The sequence below is a fragment of the Dermacentor andersoni genome, chromosome 4 (genome assembly GCF_023375885.2).
Source record: "Dermacentor andersoni chromosome 4, qqDerAnde1_hic_scaffold, whole genome shotgun sequence".
Lineage (NCBI taxonomy): Eukaryota > Metazoa > Arthropoda > Arachnida > Ixodida > Ixodidae > Dermacentor > Dermacentor andersoni.
Window position 1 is genome coordinate 179,328,022 of NC_092817.1, and position 23,790 is coordinate 179,351,811.

The 23,790-nt window shown below is 46.9% G+C and overlaps 1 long non-coding RNA gene across 1 annotated transcript; it reads left to right on the top strand.

The window, feature by feature from the left end:
- Nucleotides 1–6,110: 6,110 nt before the first annotated feature.
- On the top strand, nt 6,111–19,143 carry LOC129384739 (uncharacterized). The gene is made up of 2 exons (XR_011893703.1): nt 6,111–6,224; nt 18,063–19,143. It is a non-coding gene; the product is annotated as an uncharacterized lncRNA (long non-coding RNA).
- The last annotated feature ends 4,647 nt before the right edge of the window (nt 19,144–23,790 follow it).

Here is a 23,790-nt window from a genome sequence, read left to right on the forward strand (position 1 = left end):
AAATCCCATGACGGTAATAATAGCAACAATGTCGACGAACTATTGCTATTATAATATAAGTCAGCCAGTGTCGTAACCAGAAATTTCCCTCGGGGGGGGGGGGGGGGGGGGTTCACGTTGTCGCTCGGCCTCCTCCTTACAGAATGTGTCGAGGGACCAAATAGATGAATAATAACGACATTGCCATTGCCAACGATTCTGCAAACGAATTCTTCAGCGCTGCGCACTGTCAAGACAAGTAAAATATGCGTTTTGTCATAAAATATTTATTCGTATGTCCCAAAAATTGCGCCCGCAATAACTAATGTGAATGCCTCCATGATTTTGTCGATTTAATAAGTAAATATCACACGAACTTTCGAGCTATATCAGTTCGAAACCAGGAAATCAGTGCGTGCCGCTGATATGGAAAATGTAAAAGTGTCCCATTAACAAGTTGACAAATATTTTAATGAAACTTTGTCATTGCAGAACCTTGTTTACATTTTTGTACATATTCGACGGCCACAGGAAAATATTGATGACGCGGTCCTTTCTTCCAATGTATTGCACAGGAGCAGCTGTCACCGGTCGTGTATTGTAATTGCACCGAAATTATAGTCGCAACAGAGGGCGCATAAAGAAAGCAGGAGCTATGCAAAGTATACGAGGGCGAGTCAAACGAAAGTGATCCTATGCGAATACATGACAAACGGGGTACTTTATGTAAAAGTAGCCTCCATGAGCATTTAGATGTTTGTCCCACTGAATAACGAGTCCCGTGATTCCCGTCTAATAAAACTCCTCGGGTTGCTGCTTCAAAAGATCTGTGACTGTCTCACGTCATCGTCCGAGACAAATCTGGTTCCCTTGAGCTGTTTTTTTTTTTCAAATGCCCTAAAGTGTGGAAGTCGCCAGGCCACAGGTCTGGGCTGTATGGCGGATCTTGGAGTGTTTCCCACTTGAACTTTGCCACTTTTGTGTTAACCAAATCAACGGCGTGGGGACGGGCATTGTCGTAGAGCAAGGTAACCCCATTCGTCAATTTTCCACATCGTTCGCTCTTGATTGCGACGCGCATCCGATCGGGCGTTTCACAATATAGCAAACGGTTGATATTCTCTGCACATTTGGCAAATTCGATCAGTAATGGCCCCTGACGATCGTAAAAAGTCAACAACACCTTTCCGGCGGAAATAGCGGGCTTTGTTTTCTTTGGGGGTGGTGAATTCGAATATTTCCACTGTAAGCTTTGCCGTCCTGCTTCAGACTCGTAGTAGTGATGCCACGATTAGTCCTCGCTTAGAATTGGAGACAAGAAGTTTTCACGATCATTTTGATACCGGATCTGGTGAGTCAAAGCAGGGCCAAACCTCTCCGCCTTCTGGCGGTGGTTCAACATGTTTGGCATCCATTGCGCACACAAGAGCTGATAATCGAGATGTTCACAAATTATGGTGTCAACCGAACCGTGACCGCTTTTCACACACTCTCTCAGATTCACCGATGCTTATCCACAGTTTTTGTCTAATCAGCTCATCAACCTATGCGATTTCGTTGGTGGTGATTGCATGGTAGCATTGGCCTTGCCTTGGATCGTCTTTGCCACTTTCACGTCCTTCGTTGAACCGTTTGCTCGAACGCTTCACAGTGGCCCATTAAATGCAATGTTCAACGTACACGGCAGCCACACGGCGACAAACTTCTTTCTGGGGAAAGACGTTCAGCTGTAGAAAATCTTACGACACCACCACGCTGTTCAACTTTTGGAGCCTCCATTATGTCACGCAGCCATGTTCAACCGAGTGTTTGATGGTTATAAACAACATTTATCCTCAAACCCGTTTGCCACTTTTGTAAATGAGGTGCCTGTGTGCTACGCGCATGTCTCGCAGATATTGAACCGAACCATTGGTGAGCGGGATGGTTAGGCTCACTTGCATTTGACTCACCCTTGTACATTAGAAATGCGGAGATACGAAAATACAAATGCGATAGTACAGCTTGATAAAGCGCAAAAAAAGTGTAACTGGAAACAAAGTTGACTGCACATAAACACAAAACCTCAGAGCAATATATATAGATATACGTATGTCTTCAATTAATGTACTTATCTAAGAAAAAGACACTGTATATAATGCTTCAAACAAGGCAAATAAACATGTTGCGCAATCACAGATTCACAGGTCATAGAATACTAATGCCTGCCGCCCCTCCTTCCACTGCCCCCGAGGTATCGCGCGCGACGGAAGACGGCGCGCTTCCTCCCCGCTTTTCTCTCTTGCACATAGAAGACTGAGCCACCTTCGTCGGCTCACCGATGTCACCCCCTCTACACGTTCACTCGCACATGCAGCATGCATCGCGCGGTCACGATATTATCGCTCTTGGCCTTTATACGGAACATGAGGGTGATGGTGATGGCAGGAATGCGCCTGGAGTGTTCATATAATTACTATCGAAATATTATAATAAGAGTATCCAGTAACTGAAGCGTCCCGCGGCCGATTACATTCCGAAAAAAAAGAAGAACTAACAAAATCGAACTTTCACGATGCGACAATTCGCTGCGCCGCAACAATGTCCTTTTTTATCTTTTGTGGGGACGGGGTACCGAAATGAAAAAAATAGACACCAAGGAAACCATGTTAGTCACAGTCGAATGCCTACTTTGGGCACGTAATTTGGCTACTGAAGGAATATCGAAGAAAATGTGAGACGCTTGGCCCACTAGGAACCGTAAGCATACTTCTCGGTATCCTACACCGGCGAGACAAGAGTGAACGGAGAGGTTGCGCCCAAGCGAATTCGTTGCAATCCGTTGAGTAACGACAGTGATGGCGGCGAGCGCCGATTGTGTCTTTTTCTCGTTCGCTAGCCAGAAAGCGTCTAAAGCTCTGCCAGGCGACAATTCAATCGGCGAGAGAAAAACCAACGCGCACAGAAGTGCGCCACGTGGTGGGCGGGGCAACACGAGAAAAACGCATGCGCTCTGGCTGGCTGTTGGAACCTGAGCGTAGCAAGAACAGGCAAATTGAAGAGGCTCAATGTGCCCTCGCGAATAAATGTCAAAGTAGAAAAATAAATAAGAATGTCGTTAGCTTTGCTGGCTTTAGTGTCTTCATATGAATGCTTTGGCGCAGGTAAAAGAATGTTGATACTCTAATCTTTGACATCACGGCACAAATGAGCCACCGCAACGCTTCGTCTTATAGGACCTCGCTGCAAGCTTTGTCAACTTGTCTGATTGTGTGTTGATTTGGCTTGTCTCGCTGTATGATCCGATGTACGAGTTTAGAAAAGTTAATGCCCCTTCGGGATCAGATGTTTATAACAACATTTAGCCGAAAAAATTTCAGAATTGAAAATCTAAACCACGACTTTGGAAATGTCAATGCACCTTTCGCATTAAATGTTTGCGAGACATTTATACCCGTAAAGTTTCAGAATTGAAATCCATAAGTTCCGTAGATTGCGCGGACTCCACGAGATGTCGCGACGAGCCCACTCGCCATCAAAATGCCCTAGAAATCTTGTGTTTGGATGGGTTCCTTGCCTTATGTGACTCGAGGTGCACTTCGTTGCCACGAAATTCGCGTTAAAAGTTGTGTTGGTCTGCATTGCATGAAAGCACGCAAAACTTTCAGGGGGGGCTGAATTCCCTTGCCCCCCCCCCTTGCTACGCCCCTGGAGGCAGCGCAAGCTCGCTTGAATAAACTCTGGTGAACACGAATCGCAGCAAGCTCGGCTGAGCCCGAGGCCGCATGGGCTAGGCTGAGTAGAATTTAGGGGAGTCTGTAGACAAGCATTAATAAATCACGCCATGCAGTAAAAAAGTACGCAGCTATTTTAACAATATAAGAAATAGAAGATTCACATACACAACTGCCATGCTGTCTTTATATATTTTGCAAGTTGCATGATACTTATCTTACAGAGGCAGTAATGGCGGGAGACGGTTATATGAGTTTATGCAGTAACAGGTATAATTCTAAACTCATTAGTAACTTCGTCATGTTGGGCACAGCCTATGACTCGTAATACGTATGCAGAGTTTATTAGTTGCGGACGTGCAAGAACCATCCACACTTGAAAAGGTGCTAACATTCGCTGGAAGGGAGGCAACCGGCTGAGTTCAATGCACGATTTTGATTTGCTTTCGTTTACTGTGTTATCTACCGCTTATAGAAACAATGTGTGTTGCCTGCTTTTAATATTATTGCGTGTGTCTTACAGCACGTAAAGAGAGAGGAGCAAGGAAAGGCAAGGATGTTTATGGCAAAGTAGTTTCTTAGAACACTGCTACATGTTGCGTCTAGCAGAAACAAAAGAAATTCAGTGCAGTGAAGTAGGTGAAATATGCATTTACCCTCCGCAGTGAGGGTTAATACAGGAGCAGCAAGAGCGCAAAATCTGCAGCACGTTGAATGTTTATTCGTTACTATGCAGCAGAAAAATGATACATCAACAAAAAGAGATACATTTGTGCATATGATGAGTATCGCGCGTTAACGTTTCTAAAACAAATTGACGATGCTTTTTATTTCCACTCAAAGCGTTAAATATCCTATTGTAGAAAATTTCTGCTTATATATATTTTACGGGTTAGCTTTGCGAGCTTAATCAGTCGCGTCACGCAGCGGAAGTAACAGAACCTCGGAATGAAATAATTCAGCGAGAAATATACGCGTGAAAGCCGAAGCCCCCGACTTCATGCAACTAAATGGTGGCGCATGTAGCGGGACATTGTGGATACTATATGGTTATCTTATATCCCATCGACACAGTGTTTGACCGTAGTTGCGTATTCTTTAAATTGCTCGGTCCGCAAAAGCATAGCGTGCTACAACTGTGGCGTTTTCGTGAACCGGAGTAGCTTGGTCGCAACAGACCACAAAATTGGTACGATATCCGAAGGCTATGTTTTCTCTTGAAGTACACCTCGTACTATTCACACATCGCAGTGCGTGTGAAGAACGGAAAGGCACGGAAAAATACGTGCTATCAGCAACCGAAGGCAACGTAAAAAAAAAAAAGAAACATCGGCTGGTCAGCAACGCATTGTGACAACAAATGTACAAAAATGACAGAACCGAATCTGACCTACGAGATTTTATCTGCCTCGCTCGCATGCCGGTGCTGACGGTAGATACTGTTTGCTCATTCCACCAGGCCACTCAATTTCTTGCCTATTCAAGGTTAGTTGAACCAACATTTATATATATGTAAAGTTGTAATAGACGTCGTGATGAGCGACTGACGCCATTTCACAAAACAAACTGCTAAAGAATTCTTGCGCGTCTCTGAGCAATTTCGACGAAAAATCGCAGCGAACGCTGCGTTCGGTGCGACGTGCCAGCAACCGGTTGGTCGCAGCCGCAGAGGGCGCCTGCAAAAATGGCCGCCGGCGACTGCGGTTTCCGTCGAATGCGCGGGAAATAGCACATCCGGTGCGATGTAATCCCATCATGTGAAAAAGGCTTGACGCATTTGTCAACGTTCGCGCATGCCGGCGCGCCTTGCATTTGGCGCCGCTAGAATGCCCCGAGTGTTTGTAGTGAAGGGAGTTGTCCAGCTGCACAACACGCCTGCTACATAACTCGTTTCTACGCTGGCGATACTTTCTGTCGCTATATTGATTCAGTGTTAAACGCACTACCGTTGGCGGTCATCGGGAGACTTGCGCTGCAGAAATATTTGTCGTGTACAAATTTTCGTCCAGCTAATGCATTTTATTGGTAGTGCTTTGCATTTCGAATCCTATCACCTATATCTGTTCGTGTGTCGCCGTGCTTTGGGTGAGCCGTAATGAAACACATTTGGTGAGAATTTATCAGCAGCCTCTCCCTACGCCGTCCCACGTGGCCCCTGAGTAGGATAAGGATGGTAAACGAAAAAGTAAATTCTTTTAAGCTCTCGTGAATCCATCTGTTGCCGCCTCCAACCTGAGCTGATGTGCACTTCAATTATTTCCGCTGCTGTGGAAGATTACCAAGCGGCGGGAGTTTGTAGGTAGGCGTGTATGGCTAAAACGTCCTTGGGGCAACAGCTGCGCGCCAAATAGAGCCAGCTGCTGTTAGAGGGAGAAAATGAGGCACGGTAACGAAATCGGACTAGCAGTAGGGGTAACAACAGTCCCTATCCGAAGCGCACCAGTTTTGTTTCCTATTATTCGACGCTGTAGCGTGCATGAGATTGCGCCTTTCTACCTTCTCGCATATTGCTCTCTTAGTCCAGCTATCACGGTAAGTGACTGCAATGCTCCCGTGTCGAAGATTTGCGTCCACAATGTGCATGCATTATTCAGGTTGCTTTCTCACCCCAGTAAGTTTTGAAAGTCATTATGAAAACACAATTTCGCTACGTTTTTGAAAGAAAAGGCTTTCAAGCGTTATATTTCAAACGACTCAAAGCTTTCAAAGAAACACATAGCAGTTGCTTATGAAGTATGTTTTATCATCGCTCAGTGCGAGAACACTCAGCGAAAAGTTGGTAATAACCACCGACCCACCCCTTATGTAATACCGCGAAGAGGGGTCCTTAAGGAAATAAAGTGAAAGTGAAAGATATAGTCATTCAAATTTCTGGCACAAACTGAAATCGACGTACTCGGACGCATTCCTTAGGTAAAAATACTGCGTGTGTCACAACAAGGCTGCATCTTAGTTTTGTGCCGTACACGGAAACGCAGTACATTCCTTACATGTGTGTGCCATTTATTTACTGTCTTCGTACTACAGAATAGCCGAGCTCACAACATCACTTCTACTAACGCCTTTTCATACTTCATTATTGTAACTCTCCAACAAAGATTAGACAATTCGGCCACCATGTTTTACTGCCTTCCATCACATACGCTTCGACTGTTTGGTGGGCCATATATGCGCCTGACAACTGACATCAACAACTACATTTACCCAGTGTACTCTACACCTTTCGATCACAGGCGCTTCCACAGCGGCACGCATAGATTCATTATACGATGAGACGCGCACGTTACCTCTACACATTGAATTAGATCATATCAACGCACAGTTCGTACTTTTCACATCAAGATCAGTTACATTTTACGAGACCCAAACATACCAAGCTTCAACCATACAATTGCCCTTAGATGCCTAGACGGGAAGCCACCACCGAAAAACACCCTTCCATTTCACACCTCTCACATATTCCACATGATTACACGTCACTTCCCAACCCGTATATCATTTTTTAACTGAAGCACTACGCACGTCGCATTCAGCCAAACCTGCGTTCATTATTCTTGCTTGTTTCCGAAAAATACAACAATCTTGCGCATATAAATCTATTCACAAGATGCATTTACGAAGATGCAAAATGCTAAGTGGAGACGGGGGAACGCCCAGTCAGGCCGTCTTGAAATTCCGTTGTCTATGGAGCCGTTATCCTTCTCTTCTTCACTGCCCTGTAACAATATCTGGCCATTACGAATTCGTTAGAGTGTAAAGAGTTTACTTGACTGGGAATTTATAGTGTCGAACGCGACGGTAAGACCTGAACACCGAGCATAAGCGATGATCCTGTGACTCGCGCTGGTGGTTATGATCACGCACATTAAATATGATTGAGCGCAGGGAAACACGAGGACAAAAAACGCACAGTAGACGCTTAGCTACCTTCGCTAAAGATGTACCAACAAGCCCACATCACCATCCTTGATTCAGATGATCCAGCATACGTCGTCTTTGCTGCAATTACCCCTGTGGACGAAAAAGAAGCCGTCCGGGTGACCATGATGGGCGGGTCGTAGTACGTCTTGAGGCGGTTGAGATGTACAATGTCTCATCCGCAACTGCGCAGGTCCTCAGAGTGGACGACGGTTTCGGTGACGTAGTAGTTAACGACGCGGTAAGGACCTTCATATTGGGTAACAGTTTCCAAGATACATCAGGTATATTGGCAGGAACTGACCGCCACGCAAGGCCACCAAGATGTAAAATGGGCCCGCTGGTCTCAGCGTGGTTGCTATTCTAGCGCTCCTGGTCAGTTGAAGTTAAGGCCCGCGCCTGTTCACAGCACACCTCAGAATGCTTCGCAGCTGCAGAAACAGGCACACATTTGGATGTATCCGGCCCGTAAGGGAGACTCCCGGTGATAGTGAGCGTCGGGTAGTGACAGGACAGTAGGAAGAAGGGCGAAATACCAATGGTTCTCTGAGTAGCAGCGCTGTATGCGTGAGCGACAAAGGACGGAATGAGGTCCCAGTTTGCGTGGTCATAGGCGGAATGCAATTGAGAGTGATTCGCAGTAGTTATCCAACGAAGAACGTGGCACTGATCGAGGACTGCCTCAAAGGTTTCGGGCAAGAAGGCATGCCCGCGATCAATAAGCAGTTTCTGGGGGGGGGGGGAACCGTGACGCAGGATAAAACGACGAAGGAGGAACTAGGCAACATCGCGTTCTCTAGCTCCCGAGAGACTGGTGGTTTCCCCGTAGTGCGTTAAAGGGCCAATTGCAACGATGGCCCAGTGATTAGCCGCAGATATCAGAAGTGGCCGACAGCAATCCATGTCGATATGTGCAAATGGCTGGGCCGGGCAATGTAGAGGCGAACTAGGGTGGTTGCTTGGGCTAGTTGGTAATTCATGATCAAAAATACCGTACAGCGCGAAGGACAAGGACTGCGAGAGACGACATACACAGCGCTGTACGTTATATTTGACAATGTAGAGGCCTGGCGACAGTTAGGGTGAACATGTGCGGTCGGCGATCGGGGCAAAAGTGAACAAACTTTTGAACGTAGATGTAGTTCCCTCGCCAGTAGTACCGCTAGTAGTAGTACCACCAGTAGTAGGAAGTTTATAGAACTCCTGAATGTGAACCCGATCAGTGTATAAGAATGGATAGATTACGGAACGCAGACTTCGAGGTAATAAGTACTAGTAACTAGTAGTGGCCGTCTAATAAATAAGTGTTCGGTTGTGTGACTTGTTCTAGTGGTAAGTTGTGTTGAGGAATCGGCGAGAAAGTCTTTACGGGAGCAATCCACTGCTTCTTGCTCTTCTAGGGACAATTGTGCCGATATAAATGGACGAAACGGTGGACTAAGATGCTGAGGAACAGGAAATTTCACTGGGCAGGTGAGAGCGTCTCAGTGCATCGGCGTCAGAATGTTGGCCCTCTTTTCGGTACACGAAGCGGATGTCATAGTCTTGAAAGCTTAGTACCCAGCGGGCAAGACATCCTGAGGGATATGTCAATGATGAAAGCCATCGCAGTGCATGATGGTCTGTGACGACATTGAATGGGCGTCTATAGATATAGGGACGGAGCTTAGTAAAAGCCTAGACGATGGCTACACATTCCTTCTGCGTCAAAATGTGGTTGATTACTGCTTTTGTCAGTGTTCGACTTTCGTCTGCACCGACATGTTCAGCGACATCGAGCTTGCGTTGCGCATGAACAGCGGTGAGGCCGACACAACTAGCTTCCGTGCGTACTCGAAATTGGAAAGTGAAGAAAAAGGTGCAGATTCTTGAAAGAGCGCTAACACTCTTATGACCCCAAAGAGAGAGTGCCGTTGCTTCCGAGTACTTTCTTCAGGCGTGATATAACTGCGGCCAAATTTTGAGGGAGCCAACGGTACTAAGAGTCAAACGAAACTGCGTAGTTCTGTTACGGACGTTGGTTTAGGAAAATTCAGCGACGACGCGAAGGTTGACTGATTTGCACAAGACGCCGTCCTTGGATACATGGCCTCGTACGCTGCGAAGCGGCGCATTGTCAAGTTCTATTGCGGTAGGCGGTCGTTCAACTTGTCAGGACAATTTTGAGACGCTGAAGGATTGCGGTCAAGTCCGAACCAAAGACAATATCGTCGAGATAACATAAGCACATATCCCACTTCAAGACACCTAAGACTGTCCATCGTGCGCTCAAATGTTGCAGGTGCATGACAAAGTCCAAAGGGCACGGCGTTAAATTTGTTTTAACCATCAGGTGTAACAAATGCTGTCTTCGGATGATCAACTTCTTACTGGCACGTGCTAATAGGCCAATCTCAAATCTAATTCGAAAAAGAATTCTGCTCTTTTTAAGCAGTTTATGGCGTCATCTGTTAGCAGCAGGGCATAGACGTTTCTGCGAGTAAACTTGTTAAAGCATCGGTAATCTACACAGCAGTGAACAGAGCCATCCTTCTTCGTAACAAGGACACCTGGTCACGTCCTTTGACTATATGAAAGTCGAATCACATGGCGGTGAAGCAGATACGCGATACGGGCGTTGTCGCAATGGCTGGTGGGAGTCGGTACCGATGTGTTGCGTAACAGTGGGTGCACGCCCTAAAGAACTTTGCACAAAATTGAAATATTAAATTTTTTCTGAGACGCACAAAAGCTGGGATCACTGAACCGGTGTAAGTTCTTCGGAGGTAGAAAGAGTAAACACATCTGTGGACAATGTGTCAGACGTAGAGAACTCACGGGGGGTAGGGTGGCTGACGGAGGCTGTGTCACCCGGCGGGTCGACAACTTGCACGTCGTTAATGTCTTCCTCATCGCCAAGGCTTTCTGCTCGAAGCACTGTCACAGAATATCGCAGAGTGTATGAAACAAATTTTTTTCTCCAGGCTTGCGTAGTGCCCACAGCAGCAAGAGGTTGCACAAAATATGGTCGTGTAATGAACAGGCCAGATGAAGAGAACAGTGTGATTGCGTCATAGAGGCTGCTGTAGCACATGGGACAAAGCGCTGAGCCATTGGAGAAATGTTTCTATCTTTTTTCACGAGCAGTTTACAGCCATTTACAGCCAATGGGAGGAACATCTGTCAAGGTCACAATAAACATCGGTGATAGTTCAACTTCGGCACGTGCACAATGTATGACAGTGTTATAGCCTCAAATTAAATTGCACCCGAGGATAACGTCATAAGAGCAAGAAAAAATGACAATAAACTTAGTGGTATACACGGCTTGTCAGAGACCACACGCGGCGCACACGTCGCTAAAAGGTCAGTATGCTGAGCGCTTGGTGTACGAATTGACTTACGCAAAAAAATGGAGTTGTGACAATGCGAAGCGAGCGACAGCGTTATGCGTCTATATGAGATACAGCGGTTCCAGTGTCCACGAGATGTAATGCGCGAACACCATCAGAAATTTCTATGACCATTCATGGGCTACGGTGACAATTTTTGACGTTCGACAGTGCCACATTCCTTGCCTCGTGGGCTACAGCAATCAATTTTGGTCTTCTCGAGCCACAGGACGAGCCCGCATCGACATATGGTGAGTGGCGGCGCGGAGAAGGTGAACAGTTGGTAAGGGGCATGCGACGAACAGGTGCGGACGCGACCGAAGAGGTGTATAGGGGCCTTAAAATGACATGCCTGTATCACAGGATGTCACTGCCGATGTGGTAGCAGGCAATTGAGCGCGCCGACAATTCTGACGGTATAAATGGCGTAGCCACCCGCAAATGCTATAGGCCGATCGTCTGACGTGCGCCACGAGTTTGCGACTGCAGGTCCAATGTAGTTCCTAGGACGTGGTTTACCAGGCGTCTGATGAAAGAACGGGACGGCGCCTGGTAGTGGGGGCCTGCGTACGACATCGCCGTATGTGAGAGGCGGAGCTTCAATTGCAGGGAGTGGTCGGGACCTATGGACGGCTACAGCATAACTAACAGGAACCGCTGCAGCGAGCTGTTCGCGGTGCACGGGCAGGACCTCGGCGAATTCTTGCTCAATCGTGTGGAGGAGCGTGGCCTCAAAATTCGTACAACGCTGCTGCATGTGCTACGGATGAGCGAATGACGTTACGGAGAGCTCGCAGGCAACTTCCTCACGCACAAACGCCTTTATCAGTTCGAGAAGCTATGATTGATTGTGAACGGCAGCCACTCCGGCAAGATGTTGATCCTATGCGGGCGAGCGACGGGGCGAGTATTGCTGACTGAGCACTTCATTGCAACTTTCCCAGAGTGTCGGGTTCTTCTAATGTGCGAGGACTCTTTGCAAGAAGCACATTAAACACACCGTCCTCTATTTCCTCCCTAAGATTGGTGAATATTACTCCAACACGGTCGCACTCACTGTCTCGAGCAAGTCGAGAACGTCTTCGATGTAAATCGTGAATGATCAACCCGACTGCTGCGCTCGCTACCGCAAACACTGCTCTGCGCACAATTGCGAACAGCCGGTCTTCGAGACAGGTCCACAAAAGAAGTCGTAAATGCGGACCACTTCTGCGAATCCGTCTCACGGCTCGAGGGCTTTCATGCCCTAGAGAAATAAAATTATGTTGTTCAGTTTTGTGGCATATCCTATGTGTGTGGCAGACTTACCTTGCCGCATGACGAGATCCAGTCCTCTACGTCTCTGTCATCCGCACCGCTGAAAACAGCAGGGTCCTTTTAGCCGAGCATATCCGAGCACATGACCGATGCAGAAGTTACCTGCAGAAGAGGGTCGTGGGGTATGGTTGAATGTATACCAAGTCGCCCAACTTTCAACTTTATTACAGTATGGTTGATGGTAGCGCCCGGCATTGAAGTGCCAAGTTGGAGTGTTTGAAGGTACCCTTCACCTCCAACAAATGCGGAGATATTTATTCACCGAAAATTCGGAGTGGCTAACGCGATGGTAAGACCGAAACACCGAGTCCGAGCACCAGCGCCGATTCGATGCATAGTGCTGGTCTTCGTTACACGAGCAACAAGTTCGCAGGTAGCCGAAACTACTGCAGTACTGGAGAGTCTTCCATACGCCGAAAGGAAAGGAGACATGGTACGTTTTGTATATTTATACTGTCGCTCTGCCAACTGCAATAGCATTGTCGCAGCTTACTACAACCAATCCCACAAGCACACTCCATCAAGCGAATTCTAATTGAAAGGTCGGCTGCACCACCTGTTCATTTAAATCATACCGTCACACCATGTTATCACTGGCAACAAGAATGATGATGCAGCTGCTTCAACAGCTGCTTATTATTCGGATATTACCCGCACCTGTTTATAATCTTTGAGTTCCTTTCATTCCCGCTTATACTCTAGTTAACACACAAAGTGGCACACAACTTGAAGGAGGGACCATTTTTACAAAGATCTTTATATGAAAACAGTGCGTATTCCATCCCATCGTTATTTGCGTCTCCTCTACTACTCATACACCTCATAACGTCGCATGATCGGTTTACCTTTTACTATCACCGTTTCCAACTTTGATCTTCCAACACATGCGCCGTGGAAATCCTTGCGACTCCACAGCACATTATTTCAATGATTGCACGTTAACATACTCCATCGCATGACTGCTAAAAGATGACGCATCCATATAAATTACCCCTGACACGTACAAGACGCCATAAAAAGATAAACGGAATAGGGCTCTTCTAATTTCTTTTCTATGCAATATCTATTTCACTTTTCTGACCTCACCTCTATCTTATGACGCATGTGGGTTATGTCCGCATCATCTTTTGCAGCATTCAGCCTGTCGTACCTCTTGCTTAAGTCAACAAAGGTGCAGCATGGTGCAAGCGGTATGGTGGAATGACTGGTTGCACTTTCACTTCCGTCTTTTTTTTTACTTTCCCTGAGAATACTTCTCAGTGTTTTTCTGCTTTTCACCTTACTCTCTTCAGGTCACCTGTCTTCAACGCGGACATTTTTCCTTACCTTCGCTCAACTGATGGTCCATGAACAATTATTTTTGTTCTCGTACGCCGCCGACAGGGTCCTCTTTACTATTTTTGCACATATTATTGTTTGATTTCGTCACTATTGTTTTTCCTTTCCTCTTGCGTACATGATGTATCAAACAACTTTCCCCGAGGCAGGTCAGTAGATTCCTAACGCTGCTGCGGCCTTTCGGCCAGTCACTCAAGTCGTTAGCTTGAGTGACGTGCAATCGCTGGTTCTAATACTACGAGTGCAATAAACTTCATTATCTTCTCCAGCATTCATACTTTTTCTTCAGTTAACTCTCGCTATTTCTCCTACAAATTCGTTTTTACCTGCGCGCTTTTGTACTAAATTATCACTTGCCTTTCAGCCCCAGTCAATTATTCCGGACTGGTTCTAGTCCTCAACACCCATAGTGGGGCGGAGTCTCTCCTTTATTTGTTCCTTTTCTCACAGATAGAAAAAAAGTAAAAGAAGTGCATGCTTTTATCTGTTATGCCTTTGATGATGAAGGTTTTCCTGACTTTCATTAACATTATTCTTTCCCCTCAAGGTCCCATAAACATGCCTATGTGCCGCAATTTAAGCAATTTCGGTGTAGCTGTCCATGTGCACCATGCAGGTGCACATGGACTCTAAAAACCTTTATGCCGTCTGGATAATTGTGACAACTTATGAAACGGAAGTTGGCGACTACCCTGCTGTTACATGACGCTACAAAAGACGCCCATACAGGTTTTCCATAAAGAAAGTGTGGTAGTTGAAGAAAAACTCACCCTTGTCCGGACATTCAACTACGAGCCAACATCTTTTATTTATGGTCACTCTACCATCTTTCTTAACTTCTGAGGTTCTTTTTTCTTCATTAGATGGGATAAAAACTAAAAAGAAAGCCAAAAACTATAAAAATTGCACGCAATAATAAGCACGCATCTATGCACACATTCATTAACGATATCCAGTCTGGCAGTCATCCTTGAAGTGCATACGCACTGCGAACCAAAACAGCAGAGTCCCGAAAGAGGGCCGAGCATGCCTGTGACAGATTCTGCTGCGCCAAAGGCTATTCAGGCCTCTCAGCTACCCTCTGACTTAACGAGCACCACTCTAGCATGTCGGTCAGGTCGGAAAACAGAGCTACTGCCCTGGACGGACACTGGTTCCAAGTTCTATACCCGACCTAGGAGGAATTTTTCTTCACCCAATGAGCTTTCGTTGTGTGAAACCTTCATGAGTTGTCTTTGTATCTTCATACTAAAATCGAGCGGGTGAAATTTTTCCCGATGATAAATCTTCCTTACCTTGCTTGTGAAAGTTTTGTGGTGAATGTGATAGTTTCTGGTGAATATTGTGAAATATTTTGTCTTTTGGTGTACTTTGCGTCAATTACTATTTGCGGACACAAATTCACGCAGGTCAACGAATTTGTGAGTTGGGATTCCTGAAAAAATGCAGCAGAAGAAAACATAAACTTTATGAGGTAAGGGCGTGAAATAAAGCAAATGTTGTTACGGAAAGTCTCGTAATAAACATAATTGTCTTGTTCATTTATCGCAGCCGCAGCGTGCAAATCAACCTCATATCGACAACAAAGCCATTTACTCAAAACATTGACATGGTGTCCCTAGAGACCCGCATTGAAACCCTGAAATCCTTAAAGGAGCGTTGGAGTTTCGCGCACGAAAAGGCGATCTAGTCCTATTTTCATTTCCCAAAACCGGAACGCACTGGGTCCTTCATAATGTGCAGCTTATTCTAAAGAAAGGTCAACCGATAATAAGTTACGATGAATTCACACAAAACATGATATATCTTGGGTGTCAGACCCTGACGACTTCAAACCAAACATGTCACTCCGTACGGATCTCATCGCATTATCCATTGAGAAATGAGTTATTGAGCAGCGAGCCAAAGTTCATCTACGTGAGACGAAACCCGTGGGACGTCTGCGTGTCATTCCACTACATGGCGACCAATTTCAGTGCCTACCGCTTCGAAGATCGCACATTCCACCACTTCGTCAACGGTTTCCTCAGCGAGCACGTAGCTGGTTACGGGAACTACTTCGATCACGTGGTTTCCGTATATGAGCTCAAGGACATACCCAACGTGTTTCTCGTGACATATGAGAACTTGTCGAAAGACCCCCGAGGCACTGTGCTGAAGCTTGCGCGCTTCTTGGGGGACAGCTACGCAGTATATTTGGAAAAAGATAATCGGCTGCTTAGTGAGTTGCTTGAACGATGCTCGGCGGATCACACGAAAGAGACGATGGTCGGGGACCTCAGTACAAAATCAAATCCTGGTATCGGCAAGGTGCTGCGGCACCTTCACGAGAATTGCAAAGATGGACACAACGCAGACAGCAAGAAGTACTGCCTCGTAAGATAAGCCAAGGTGGTTGGGTGGAAGAGGTACTTTTCACAGGAACAGCTCCGGCGCTTGGAAGAAGCGATAAAGAAGGGGGAAGAAACATCGCCGGTGAAGGAGCTTTGGAGTGATAAACGTGAAGAGGCCACTGCGGCATTAACTGAGAAATAAAAAATAGGGGTATGAACGTGAAAAGATTTCAAGAAATGTTCCCCTTTTTTCTTTGTTTCTTGAAAGAATACATTGAATCAAATTCATCTAAAGATGTGATTCCATGTTACTTCAATATGCGATCAGCAGTGCTGAAGATAATTGTCTCATGGTGTGCTGTTTTCAGAAACATAACGAGGCCGCGGCATTACCTGTTCAAAATTACAGATTGGAAGCTTCCAAACTTACCATTAATGCATATGGCAATGAATCTTTTCGTAGATTTTGTCTGTGGCAACTTTTTTGGTTTGACTGAACTCGAGCCCCAACTAAGGAAAGCCTTTGTATTGATGCCTGCCCTTCTGAGTTGTTCAAAAGAAAAATATAAGTACAAGCGACCTAGGCAGTATGGCTGGCTTTCTGCAGGTATTAGTCATTTTTGACTCATTGCCAGAGCTGCGAAATGAATCCATGCAGGTGAGCTCTAGGGAAGGCCAAGCTGCCGCAGCGAGATTTGCAAAGGTATTTTCGTCAATTCAGAGAAACGATCACAGACCTTATACATTGCAGTTGTGACAAAACTGGAGAGACAGCGAGGCCGTATCAGTTTATGTGTATGTAAGTGTGCGGGGGCAACTCCACACTGTCGCCCCGTCAATGTGACCTTAAGGTTACGTGCCTAGCAAAATTTAGTGCTCGCGGTAAAAATTTCGAGAATGCCCAAGCATCCCTTTGAAGAGTGGAATGCGATGACATTCAGAGATGGCTCGCTGCTTTTTACGCTTCGAGGCAACTGGAGCCTATTTAACCGCAATGTTTACCGGGAAACGCTGGCGGCGAACCCTGTGCATTAAGGCGAGCTTTCTGGTCGAAACGCGGCCTCTTCCGTGAGCCGATCTCCTGTTACTATTTCACACTTTTATTATTAAATGTGAGCATATAGAATATAAAAACATAACGTAACACAAAAAACCCTACTGCGCATGCTGTTGGTTATTTTTTCATGACATTTGCTTGTCGGCTGTCATTGTCGAAATTCCGAACAATATAATTTTGTAAAGAATGAACGACAAGTTATGAGCAACTTTGGTGATAGAAGATTAGTTGGGCATGCGTGGTTCGAAATTCATTTTTTGCCGAAACGATGTCCGCCGCCGGACGTCGATGCCGGCTTTTTCTGCGACATGGGGCCCTTAGCGCTATCGCGTTAGTACTTAATTTAAGATATGTGAGACGTGATCATGCCATCCACTGTGTGCACTTACGAAACATGACCGAAGTGTGTGATATATCGCCTAAACATAGATGAAAAGCTATTTTCACGGCTTTTAGCCCAGCGGAACCCCCCCGCCCCTACCACCCCCCCCAGCATAGTGTCTGGAAACTAAACTTGAATTTTTATTTGAAAACATAATCTCTGCAAGGGAAACCAAACTGTTCTCCAAGGAATTAAAAAAATATGCGTGGCTCTGCTATCGCAAACAACACAGACCAGCGGAGCTGGGGGAAGTTAGGGCTTCAGAAAAATCCATGCCGTCTTCTTCTGTGGAGGTTTCGGTTGGAACGGCGCGGCATATGAAGCGCCCGCCGCAACAGAAGCGATTTGTTGAGACGCCATATGCGTCGGTGTCGTGTGGCAGACGCTGCACCGACGCGACGCAGCGGCAACCACTGCGCATTAGCTCTAATGTACGTGAGCTCCGACACTGTGTGCCTGGTAGCTTCTCAAAATTCGCCGAAGCGAGCGCACGGGTTTTAAACACACAGTGCCAATCATTTCACAAAGGGAATTTTCGAAAGCAAGTAGTCCACCAGAATGAAAAAAAAATTCATAACGCGAATCAAAGTCACAAAATTACAGTTATAAAGTTACAAAATGCGTTCTAACAACAATGTATTTTTTTTGTTGCAGGCGAAGCGTCTAAGTAGCGCTCATGTCGAAGGCCAAGCCATTCACTCAAATCATAGACGGTACCCATCGAGATCCGCATTGGGATCCAGCCTTCGTTAGGGAAGCGTTGAAGTTTCGAGCACAACAGGGAGATTTAGTCCTGCATTCGTTTCCGAAAAGCGGCACGCACTGGGTTCTTTATATTCTGCAACTCATTCTGAAAAAAGGCCAACCGATTACAAGTCATTGTGCTTTTACACAGAACATGGTATATCTTGGATCGACAGACCCCGACGACTTAAAACCAAGCCTGCCACTACGTCTGCTCCAATCACATTTTCCCGTAAGAAAGGAATTAATGAGCAGCGAAGCAAAGTACATCTACGTGGCACGGAACCCGTGGGACGTCTGCGTGTCATTCTACCACATGGTGACCAGTATGAGCGTCTACCGTTTCCAAGATGGCACATTCGACGACTTTTTTGATGCTTTCCTTAGCGAGGACGTCGCCGGCCACGGGAACTACTTTAATCATGTGGTTTCAGGATATGCCATCAAGGACTTGCACAACGTATTTTTCCTCACCTATGAAAACTTGACAGCAGACACCCGAGGCACCGTAGTGAAGCTCGCCCGTTTCCTGGGTGAAAGTTACGCAGAGGATTTGGAAAAAAATGAGTGCCTCCTTCGTGATTTACTTGAAAAATGTTCAGCGGATCGAATGAGAGATATAATGGTCGCGGACTTGAGCCCTATCTCAAATCCTGTCATGGAAAAAGTGCTGCGGCGCCTTGGCGAAACTTGTAAGAATGAGCACCACGGCGACAGCAACAATAAGTACTACTTCGTAAGAAGTGGCAAAGTGGGCGGATGGAAGAGGTATTTTTCACAGGAACAGTTGCAGCGCCTGGAGGAAGCAATAAAGAAAGTAGAAAAAATGTCGCCAGTGATGGAACTTTGGGGCGATATACGTGAAGAGGCCAACGAGGTGGCGGCTGCGAAATACAGAAAATAGAGGCGCGAACCTGGCGTTTTTCAAGTCATCTAGCCTGTTTGTTTAGTTGTTTCAAGAGCACGTTCAAATAAAACTGTTTCAACCATGTCCTTTCGTTTTACTTCAAGACGCGAACACCAAGGCTGAAGAAATGCATGACGGAGCTTTGGACGTATAACCGTTTGTATAGTTACGGTGGTTTCTGCTTCCTTGTCCAATAGAAGTTTCCGTGTGTAGCGTCACAGCACAAGGTAAAGAATTTCTCTGCGCAGATGTTGTTTGCCGTAGCTTTTGGATTCGACATGGGACTGTAATCTGGTAATTGTGTTACAGCGTCTGTTAGCAAATCGTCTTTCTTAGGCACCTGTTGCCATCGGGTGTTTTAAACCAGCGAGGCGGGCGCGAACGTCTAACACCACGTGCGTGTCTTTCTAAAGACCGAATCAATTTTGCATTGGATGCCCAGTGGCTTGATCTCGCTAAACACATTTCATAAACAGAAGGCTAAACGACATGACATGCACGTCAAGAAGTGTAACCATTAAGGAAAAAATTATAACATTTCCCTTGATGAAAATGGCACTGCGGCCTGCTCTGGCGCATCGGCTAATGGTTGTCTGACTTTCAACAAGAAGTAAGAGAAAATAATAATTAATAAAATTCTTGCAAGTCCCACGAAGTCATTTTTTTGAAGCAGCCGCGTGAGACAGGCACAGAAACCAAGGGAACCAAAAGAGTGATGAGTATATTGTCGCGTGTACCCTGCAGAAGTATACACGCTGAATGGGGATCCCAGCGTTTGTACTTCACGAAATATACCCTTGACGCACGATGCCGAAACGAACCTCGTTCTCTTCGTCTTCAGTCGCCTTGCTCTGCCAGACCATGTGGCACTACCCCTTCTTCAAAAAAAAGAAAAGAAAAGAATGAAAACATACATAGGCTTGACGTGAAAGCGCCGAGATGGCCTAGGACGAACACATAGGCTATAGTCACAATCACTGTGGTGTGCGATATAGTCACAAGGCACGGAGGGATGAGCAACAACAAAAACTAACCTAAGCGGCTGAGAACGTCGAACTTTAGGGGCTATTGTACGGTTTCAACCGCACTACGTGCACAATCTCAGATTGCGGTTGCCGACGTCGGGGAGGCTGGCTTCCGTCAGAAAGGACTTCGTAGTTCAGGTCACTAATTCGCTGCAACACTTTGGAAAGTCCGAAGTAGCGACTCAAAAACTTCTCGGATAGTCTTTTTCGGCGCACGGCAGTCCAGACCAAAACTTGATCGCCAAGTTGGAAATCTATTTGTCAATGGCGGAGATTGTAACGTTGCGCATTGATGCTCTGTTGTTTCTTTATGTGCACTCAGGCAAGCTGACGGGCTTATTCCGCGCGTTGCACGAAGAGTTCGTCATCTTGGGCGAGATTGAGGCGATCGATGTTGTCACACGGCAGCATTGCTTCTAACATAGTCTGCACTTCACGGCCGTAAACGAGGTAAAACGGCGTGAAGCGCGTTGTTTCTTGTGTAGCAGTGTTATAGTCAAACGTTACGTATATGAGTATCTCGTCCCACGTCTCGTGCTGTTCGTCTACGTACATAGACAGCACGCCAGTCATCGTTTTGTTCAGTCGTTCGGTCAAGCCGTTTGTCGGCGGAGGATAGGCAGTTGTCCTTCGATGGGTTGTGCAGCTGAGCTTAAGAACGTCTTCAATGAGCTGCTCTAAAAAGGCTTTGCCTCGGTCTGTGATGACGTGCGATGGGGCGCCATGCCGTAGGACGATGCTCTCTATGAAAAACTGGGCAACCTCGGAAGCTGTGCCTCGAGGAAACGCCTTTGTCTCAGCTTACCGCGTTAAATAGTCTGTGGCGATGATTATCCACCTGTTGCCAGAAGATGACAGTGGAAATGGGCCCAGAAGATCCATGCCGATCTGGTCGAAAGGTTTGCAAGGTGGGTCAATCGGATTCAGCAATCCCGCAGGTTTCCCAGCTGGCGACTTTCGGCGCTGGCATTCACGGCAGCTTTGGACGTACCGCTTAACACAATCGGCAAGTTTCGGCCAGTAGTAGGATTTGCGCACTCTATCAAGCGTTTGCGTAAAACCCAAATGGCCAGGCAGAGGCTCGTGATGACAGGCGCATAAAACTTCGGCACGGAGGTCTGCTGGAACGACCAAAAGGTATGTCTTGTTGGTGGCAGCGGAATTATTCTTATACAAGACGCCATCTCATAAACAAAAAGACGACAATCCTCGAGAGATGTGCCGGGGTGTTGATGGGTGTCGTCCTTCCAGATGTTCGAATATAGGCCGTAGTGAGTCGTATGCGCGCTGCCGTGTGTACAAATAAGTAACACTTACGGCCAAAAGGAAAACGCCATCGTCCTCAATGTCTTGGTCGGTAGTGTCGATAGCGGCGCGCGAGAGTGCGTCAGCGTCTTCGTGTATACGGCCCGACATGTGCAAGATGGTCACGTCGTACTCCTGCAAACGTAGACTCCACCGTTACAGTCGTCCAGAAGGGTCCCGCAGATTTGCAAGCCAGCATAACAAGTGATGATCGGGTTACAACTTTGAATGGGCGGCCGTAGAGGTAAGGTCGAAATTTGGCCAGCGCCCATACGACTGCAAGACACTCTTTCTCCGGAGCGGTGTAGTTGGTCTCTGCACGCGATAGTGTGCGACTTGCGTAGGCGATCACTCTTTCAATACCTTCCTGCCGTTCTACAAGCACCGCACCAAGACCAACGTTACTGGCGTCTGTATGAACTTCTGTGTCCGCGTCCTCATCAAAGTGGGCCAAAACTGCTGCTGACACCAGACGCTGTCGAAACTCAGTGAAAGCAGACTCTTGCTCTGAGGCCCAGAAAAACGATACATCGTCCCTCGTGAGTCGAGTCAGTGGCTCCGCCATCTTAGAAAAATTTGCTATGAAACGCTGGTAGTATGCGCAAAGACCCAGAAAGCCTCGGGCACCTTTATTGTTGGTCGGTGTTGGAAACGTGGCTACAGTGGCAGTTTTCGCGGGATCGGGGCTAACGCCTTCCGCGCTGACCACGTGCCCCAGAAACATGAGCTCTTTGTAGCCCAAATGACACTTCTGAGGCTTAAGGGTGAGGTTAGCCGATCGGATGGCTTCGAGAACTTGCCGCAGTCGTTTCAGGCGGTCGTCGAATGTCGCCGAAAAAACAACCATGTCGTCGAGGTAGACGAGACAGCTTTGCCACTTCAGACTAGCGAGAACGGTGTCCATCACTCGCTGGAAAGTTGCTGGTGCTGAACAGAGCCCGAAAGGAAGTACTCTGAATTCTTAAAGTCCATCTGGAGTGACGCAAGCAGTTTTCTCACAGTCTCGTTCATCTACCTCAATTTGCCAGTAACCGCTCTTTAGATCGAGCGACAAAAAATACATAGGTCGCCGCAACCTGTCTTAAGAGTCATCGATACCTGGCAGTGGGTACACGTCCTTCTTGGTGACATTGTTGAGGCATCGATAATCAAGACAGAAACGAAGCGTTCCGTCTTTTTTCTTGACCAGAACCACCGAAGACGACCACGGACTGTGCGGCGGGTGAATGACACCATCATCTAGCATCTCCTTGACTTGGGCTTCAATTGCCTCACGTTCTTTCGGTGAGACACGATAAGGATGTTGTTTGATTGGGCGTGCGTTGGCGAATGTCGTTATTCGGTGCTTCATGATTGGCGTTTGCCCACCTTAGTAGACCGAGCGAAGTTCGCGCGGAATTAGTGCAAGAGTTTCTGCAGTGCGCTCTTTTGGTCATCCGTAAGTTCGGAGTTCACAGCGATGTCTCTGAGCGAACCGTCGTCTGTGTCCACTTTAGAAGCGAAGCACTCGACGATGTCCGTTGATAATTAGGCGTAGGCGACGGCAGTGCCACGAAAAATGTGCCGATGCTCAAAGCTAAAGTTGGTAACCAGGACCACTGTCTGGCTATCACGAAGTTCCACAAGGCTTCGCGCTACACAAATACCTTGGGTCAGCAACATAGAAACGTTGCCTTCGACAATGCCTTCACGGTGTTGTAGCTCGTCGGACTTGACTGGAACCATAACACTCACACACAGCGGTATCGTGATGCTGTCGTCCGAAACGCGAAGTCCGGATCTGTGTCTAACGACGTTGGTCTACATTGTTGTCCTTTGCGTTGATAAAGTGATGCAGTGCTCGCGGAGGTCAATATTAGCGCCATATTCCGGGAGAAATTCCATCGCAAGAATTCAATCGCGGGAACACTCGCATAGAACCACACAACTGGCGAGAAAAGCAGCTCTTGCCGTGCATAAGCCAAGCGGTGCGACGACGTGGCCATCTGCCGTACGAACTGGTACCCCCGTTCCAGGGCAACGTAACTCTTTTCAGAACGCTCGCCAGTTTGCCACTAATAATCGAGGAATCGGCACCTTTATCTACAAGTGCAGTCATTTTTCTGCCGTCGATCAACACAGGTAACTCCAGTGAAATCTCGTTCGCGGGAAGTGGTTCTGGCGTCGTCGAGTTTTCGTTGTTCTGCGGTCGGACGGTCTACGGTCGGACGAGGTCTTCAGTGCGTCGAGTATCAGTGGCCCCGCCGCGGAAGGTCGCTGACGTCAGTTTTTCTGACGTGGACTTGGTGATCTCTCTTGCGTCGTCCTCGAGGTGGTATCACGAGCAAGGAAATAGCGCCGCGGTGAGGATGAGCGTGACTGCCGCTGCGATATGCCCGGCCTGCGCTGCTGTTCGATGAAT